This window comes from Triticum dicoccoides, chromosome 2A (assembly GCF_002162155.2).
Source record: "Triticum dicoccoides isolate Atlit2015 ecotype Zavitan chromosome 2A, WEW_v2.0, whole genome shotgun sequence".
In the NCBI taxonomy this organism is placed as follows: domain Eukaryota; kingdom Viridiplantae; phylum Streptophyta; class Magnoliopsida; order Poales; family Poaceae; genus Triticum; species Triticum dicoccoides.
This window is the reverse complement of record NC_041382.1, coordinates 663621879-663628301: the sequence shown is the minus strand read 5'-3', so window position 1 is coordinate 663628301 and position 6423 is coordinate 663621879. Positions and strand designations below refer to the sequence as shown.

Sequence of the window (6423 nt, the reverse complement as noted above, 5' to 3'; positions counted from 1 at the left end):
TGAGCATCGAATCAATAAGGCAAACGGATTTTATTTCACCTTTGATAACTGGCTAAAGTACATAATGAACCATACAATCTGTTATTTTACAGGATGAACCACAGATTGCCGGCAAACACTAACAACATAACGAGAAGCGACAAGACTTAACAAACTTAGGAGTGACTCAATTCCTTTTACAACTAGTATTGGCCAAGGAGCACGACTGCTTAGAGCTAAAACAGATGCTCTAAGCAAACAAAGGAGTAGAACAAGAACTTGAATGAAGAACATTCCCAAACTGATTTATAAGAAGCAGCTATCTCAGAGGCTTCATGGTCTGGAGCAGAGAGGACAAATCCATCTAGTGCAGGCAAACCTGCGAGATGTTAGGCTGTATCGCTGCGGTGGTAGACGACAACCACCTCTTTTGTGGCAAGGTTGAGGCGAATGAGGCCAACTCTACCGACATATAAGATGACAGTGCCACTCCTTAGCCCGAACCCTTCAAACTGAACTGAGCTGTGCACGCCCCAGTCCTGCTTGTCTATCAGCACCTGTCGGATCCATCTCGGCAGCGAGCTCGGCTCCCCCTCGATGGGTGGTAACATGGTCCACATTGATATAACCTGGGTCTCCAAGACCACAATCTTGAGCCTCCCGTCCACCGAAGCGGCCAGGAGGAGGCCCAGGTGGCTCATAGAGGCAGTCATTCTGCTAGTGCAGCCCCGCGGCAGATCAATCACGGTGGCCTCCATGGTGTCGACGTCCACAGCGACGATGTACGGCTCCAGGCTAGACAGGTGCCTCCCGGCGGCAGCGGCTCCGGGTTGTAGTGCTGCACAGCCAGTGGACGGTGCGGCCGATGACCAGGGGGTAGGAGTCGTGGAACGGCCTGGACTGACGGCGAGGGAGTGCCGCGCAGACGGGCCCCAGTGGCCCTCCCTGGAAGATTAAATCTGGATGCGCATGCGCTCGTCGGCGACGAGGAGCTTGAAGGCACGGAAGAAAACTAGTACTGTTTCTCTAGGTTTGTAACTTTCTTATCCAACTCCTCCTGGAGCGCACGCGCCGCCGCCGCCGCAATCCCCGCGCCCACCTTGGTCTCGGCGAGCACGGCCTTGGCCTTGAGTAGCTCCGCCCGCAGCGCGTCCGCCTCGGTGGTGTCGCGCTCCCGCGCCTTCATTTTCCTGCACAGCTCCTCCCGCGCCGCCGCCGCCTTGGTCGTCTCGTCGAGCTCGACTCGGCCTTGCACAGCTCCGCCCGCAGCGCGTCCGCCTCGGTCTCCCGCACCTTCAGCTTCCTGCGCAACTCCCCCTGTGCAGCTCTCCCTTGGCTTCTGCTAGAATTTGCATGGGAGGTGCTACTGAAGCCGTGCTCCCATCGAAAGGATCGATGTTGAAAATTTCAGTCCAACACCACCGAACACTGATCGTTCACCATGTAGCATGGGGTAATTAGACAAGATGGCAGGGTGTTTTTTGCAAAAGTGCGGGTGAAGACCGGTCCACCCACCTAGCTGCCACTTGTCGCGCTGTGATAGGCCCAGGACCAAATCATCACATCCAGTGCAAGTTGGGGTATGGTAGAATTGCATTTTACAAGTTGGGGACTAAATCATCACATTCTCTGCAAGTTAGGGTACCTGGGGTGCTTTTACCTCTTTTGTTTGGTTTTGCTGCCTTCTTAATATCTTCTGTTCTGGTACTACTAATGTAAAAACTCAACTTTCCAGCAAGCTATGGAAAAAATGGTGGAACCGCCACCTTCTGAAGGTGGTGAGGCAACTATAACCGCAATGTCAGCTCTTGCTGCAGTGGGTCAGTACCTATCCACTAACAGTGCCAAAAGCACGTTCCTGCGTAATACTGGTGAGGGAGTCCTGGATTAGGGGGTCTCCGGGCAGCCGGACTATATCCATTGGTCGGACTGTTAGACTATGAAGATACAAGATTGAAGACTTAGTCTCGTGTCCGGATGGGACTCTACTTGGCGTGGAAGGCAAGCTAGGCAATATGGATATGTGCATCTCCTCCTTTGTAACCGACCTTGTCTAACCCTAACCCTCTCCGGTGTCTATATAAACCAGAGGGTTTTAGTCCATAGGACAACATACAATCATACCATAGGCTAGCTTCTAGGGTTTAGCCTCTCTGATCTCGTGCTAGATCTACTCTTGTACTACCCATATCATCAATATTAATCAAGCAGGACGTAGGGTTTTACCTCCATCAAGAGGGCCCGAACCTGGGTAAAACATCGTGTCCCCTGCCTCCTGTTACCATCCGCCTTAGACGCACAGTTTGGGACCCCCTACCCGAGATCCACCGGTTTTGACACCGACATTGGTGATTTCATTGAGAGTTCCTCTGTGTCGTCATCATTAGGCTTGATGGCTCCTACTATCATCGATGGCGATACTGTCCAGGGTGAGACTTTTCTCCCCGGACAGATCTTCGTGTCTGGCGGCTTTGCACTGCGGGCCAATTCGCTTGGCCATCTGGAGCAGATTGAAAGTTACGCCCCTGGCCACCAGGTCAGGTTTGGAAGCTTAAACTACATGGCCGATATCCGCGGAGACTTGATCTTCGACGGATTCGAGCCTCTGCCTTGTGCGTCACGCGGTCACGATAAGTACGATTTAGCTCTACCATCGGACAGTGTTAAGGAGATCGCACCGGCAGCCGCTCCGACCCTCAATTCGGAGCAAGTTGCGCCTTCTGCGGACGGGTGGATGGACCCCGCCACGGAGGCCTTACCCTCAGCAGCGATCGAGCCAAACATCGACTTTACCTTGCACGAGAGTCATGTTGTTAAACTGCCGGATACTTCTCCGGCCACGGACTCCGAACCGCCTGCACCCGTTCCAATCGGATCCGGTTGGGCGCCAATCATGGAGTTTACCTCCGCGGATATCTTTCAGCACTCGCCCTTCGGCGATATACTGAATTCATTAAAGTCTCTCTCCTTGTCAGGAGAATCCTGGCCGAATTATGCCCGGCAGGATTGGGATGCGGATGACGAAGAAATTCGCCACCCACCCACCACCCACTTAATAGCCACTATCGATGACTTAACCGACATGCTCGACTTCGACTCCGAAGACATCGACAGTATGGACGACGATGCAGGAGACGAACAGGAACCACTGCCCACAGGGCACTGGACGCCCACTTCACCACATGACGTATACATGGTGGACACACCAAAAGAAAACGACGACGAGGAACGGAAGGATGCAACGAAGGGTTGTTCCCTCGAGAAGCAATCAAAACGGCGGCGTAAGTGCCGCCCCAAATCCCGCCTCGGTAGAAACAACGATCATACAGACCCAACGTTAGAGCAGGGGGAACCATTGCCGGACCACGGCAACACGGAGAATCAAGCCGAACAACCCGACTCTGTCAAAGATCGTAGTCCAGATGACGTCACACCGGACAGACACCCAGAGCAACAGAATGCCCATCAAAGGCTCATTTCCACCACGAGGAGTCTAAAAAAGCAGAAGCAAAGGCTCAAGGTTGCGCAAGACACACTCCAAATCAGATGGAGCAAAGTACTCAACATAGCAGCGAAGTACGGTGGTAATCGCCCCACTAAGAGCTACCCGAAGCGGAAGTTGCTACCTGAATTTGATGAGGAGGCCTTAGATCCCCCACAACCAAAAATCAAAACAGCCATCTGGCCGGATAGGCGACCTCACGGCCAACATAGAGCGGCAAATAACGCCGCACATAAGCCAATACGCGATCCACGCGAGGACTCGCATCAAAAGGACGGTGCAACCAGATCCATCTATGGACCACGTAAGCACGCTCCAGCATACAATGCAACACAACAAACATCCGAACAACGCGGTACACCCAGATACAGGGGTGCCGCACACCCCCTATGTTTCACCGATGAGGTGCTGGACCATGAATTTCCAGAGGGATTCAAACCCGTAAATATAGAGGCATACGACGGAACAACAGACCCTGGGGTCTGGATTGAGGACTATATCCTCCATATCCATATGGCTCGAGGAGATGATATCCACGCCATTAAGTATTTACCCCTCAAACTCAAAGGGCCAGGTCGGCACTGGCTTAAGAGCCTCCCCAAAAGCTCCATTGGAAGCTGGGAAGAGTTCGAAGACGCTTTTCGGGCAAATTTTTAAGGGACTTATGTCCGACCTCTGGACACGGACGATTTGAGTCACATAACTCAACAGCCCGGAGAGTCAGCCCGAAAGCTTTGGAACAGGTTTCTTACTAAAAAGAACCAAATAGTCGATTGTCCGGACGCCGAAGCCTTGGCAGCTGTCGGAGTAATCGACCACGGGTACCCCGAGGACAGCAAGACGATATTTCAAGACATCGGGGCTAGCAAAGCCCCTCAGTCCGACTGCCCGGCTGCTCCTGCCAGCTCCCCGTTCGACTGCTCTACCCGGCCGGCTGCCGACTACGCCAACCAGCCGGCTGCCGACTCCGCCAACCAGCCGGCTGCCGACTGCAGCCCAACCCGACACCGACAAGACCCCGACATGGCGGCCATACCGCGGATGAGACGGTTGTACCTCGATGCTATCATGTATAGTGTCACTTGTCCCCTGGCACTATTTATGAAGTGACCCAGGGGACAAGCATGACACCCCATCATGCCTACATAGCTTACTCTCTAAGCTAGCCATGCCTATATATATGGGCATCCATCCATCCATCCAGGATGATGGACACTCTCACGCACACACCCACGGCCAAGTGCTATTCGGCCACTAGAGCTTGCATGCTCATCTGGTCACCCGCATATATACGAGGCCAGATGCCTATGGCACTGACCTCAGATACAGCTCCAGGAGCAGCTCTGTACCAGATATACCAGATACACTTAGACATGCAGCAGTAGGAGTATTATCTCTAGGAGAGCTCCAAAGCTGGGTAAATCACCGCGTGCTACTCGCATACCCGCTCTCGGGCCTATCAGCAGCAGTCTTACCCACACACTAAGCCCTTGTGGCATCTGTCGACTCGCAAGCCCCCCGTGAGAATACCACGACAGTTGGCGCCCACCGTGGGGCGGTACTTTGCTACCACGCTGCTGCTGGTTTCGTAGTCCGGGCGGGACCATCTTCGTCATCTCCGCCGCGGCTGTCGCGCCGTCTCTCCGGTAGCGCTCGGGGGCTCGACTTCAACCCGCCACCGGAGCGGCCTCGTGGGACGGCGCGCCCTCGCCGTCATCCTCTTCGTCCTTACCACTATGGTGTCACGTCGTCCCTCCGTTAGCGGTCGGGGGCTCGACATCGACATGCCTCCGGAATGGCCGTGAGGGGCGTTGCGTCCTTGCCGTTGGCCTTGCCTTCTTCACCACCACCGCAACGCCGACCGTCTGTTCGCACGCGCGCCGCGCACGGGGTTTCGTTTCGGTCGGCCGTGGCCATTCGCACGCCGCTTGCATCTGCTCCCCTCCTCACTGCGCCTTGCTCTGGCTGGAACGTGTTGTCGCTCCTCCACATTTCGCCTATACAAGCTAGGTAGATGCTAGTCAAACATGGTCAAACACTATCCGTGCACCATTCAGATGCTAGCCATACATTAGTCAGATGCTAAGTTTCCTCTGAGCCTCCGAGATGCTGGCTCGCCTGCGTCCCGCTTCGCCCACGCGCACGCCCAGCCGCGGCCACACTGCTCCATCCGCGCGCCTCCGCCCGTGCCGGCAACCGTGCCCGCGCTGGCCTCCACTCCGCCCCGCTTCTCCGCTGGACGGCCGCCTCCCGCAGCGCCGGATCCAGGTCCAGCTTCCCCTGCGCGCCTGCGGCTCCGCCCTGGCCGACCCCGGATTGCCTCGTCTGTCCCCGCCAGACGCCGGCTACGGCCGCGACCCATCGCCCGCTATGCCTCCTGCGCCGGTTGCTCATGGCCCGCCGGGTCCGGCCTCCCGTCTCGTCGGTCTTCCCCGCGCTGTCCGAGTTGGCTGTGGTTACGACCCTTCGGCCAACCGCTGCCTCGCCCCGGTCCAGCTTCATGCGCGTTCGGCATCCGCCTGGCCTGCCGCCCGCAGGCCGTCTGCCCCGGCCGTCCGGCTCCCTACGCGCCCACAGCCTCCGCCGGCTGCGGCGCACGCCGTGTGCGCCGCTCGTCTCCCGAGCCACCGCACTGTGCGCGCGTTGGCTCCGCCCGCCGGTCACACCGCCTGGCACCCGCCCGTCGGCACGCGGCCCGCGCCGACTGCAGTCTCAGCCGGCCCCGTGACTACGCGGCCTCCCGCCTCCTGCAGGCCGGCCTAGCCTCCCGCGCCGTCTGGCCTCGTCCCGCTCCCAGTGTCTGAGTCGCCGGCTTCTGCGCCACCTCCCACCGCGCCCGCCGGCTCCGCCCACTCACCAACTCGGCACGACCGGGCCGCCGCCTCGCCTACCCGGCCTCCCACAAGACGGCTGGCCGGCTCGCTCGCCGGGTCTGGCCTCCT

General features: G+C 57.2%; 1 pseudogene; it reads right to left on the bottom strand.

Annotated features, from left to right (window-relative positions):
* Nucleotides 1-298: 298 nt before the first annotated feature.
* On the bottom strand, nucleotides 299-5473 carry LOC119358061 (annotated as a pseudogene).
* Nucleotides 5474-6423: the final 950 nt, after the last annotated feature.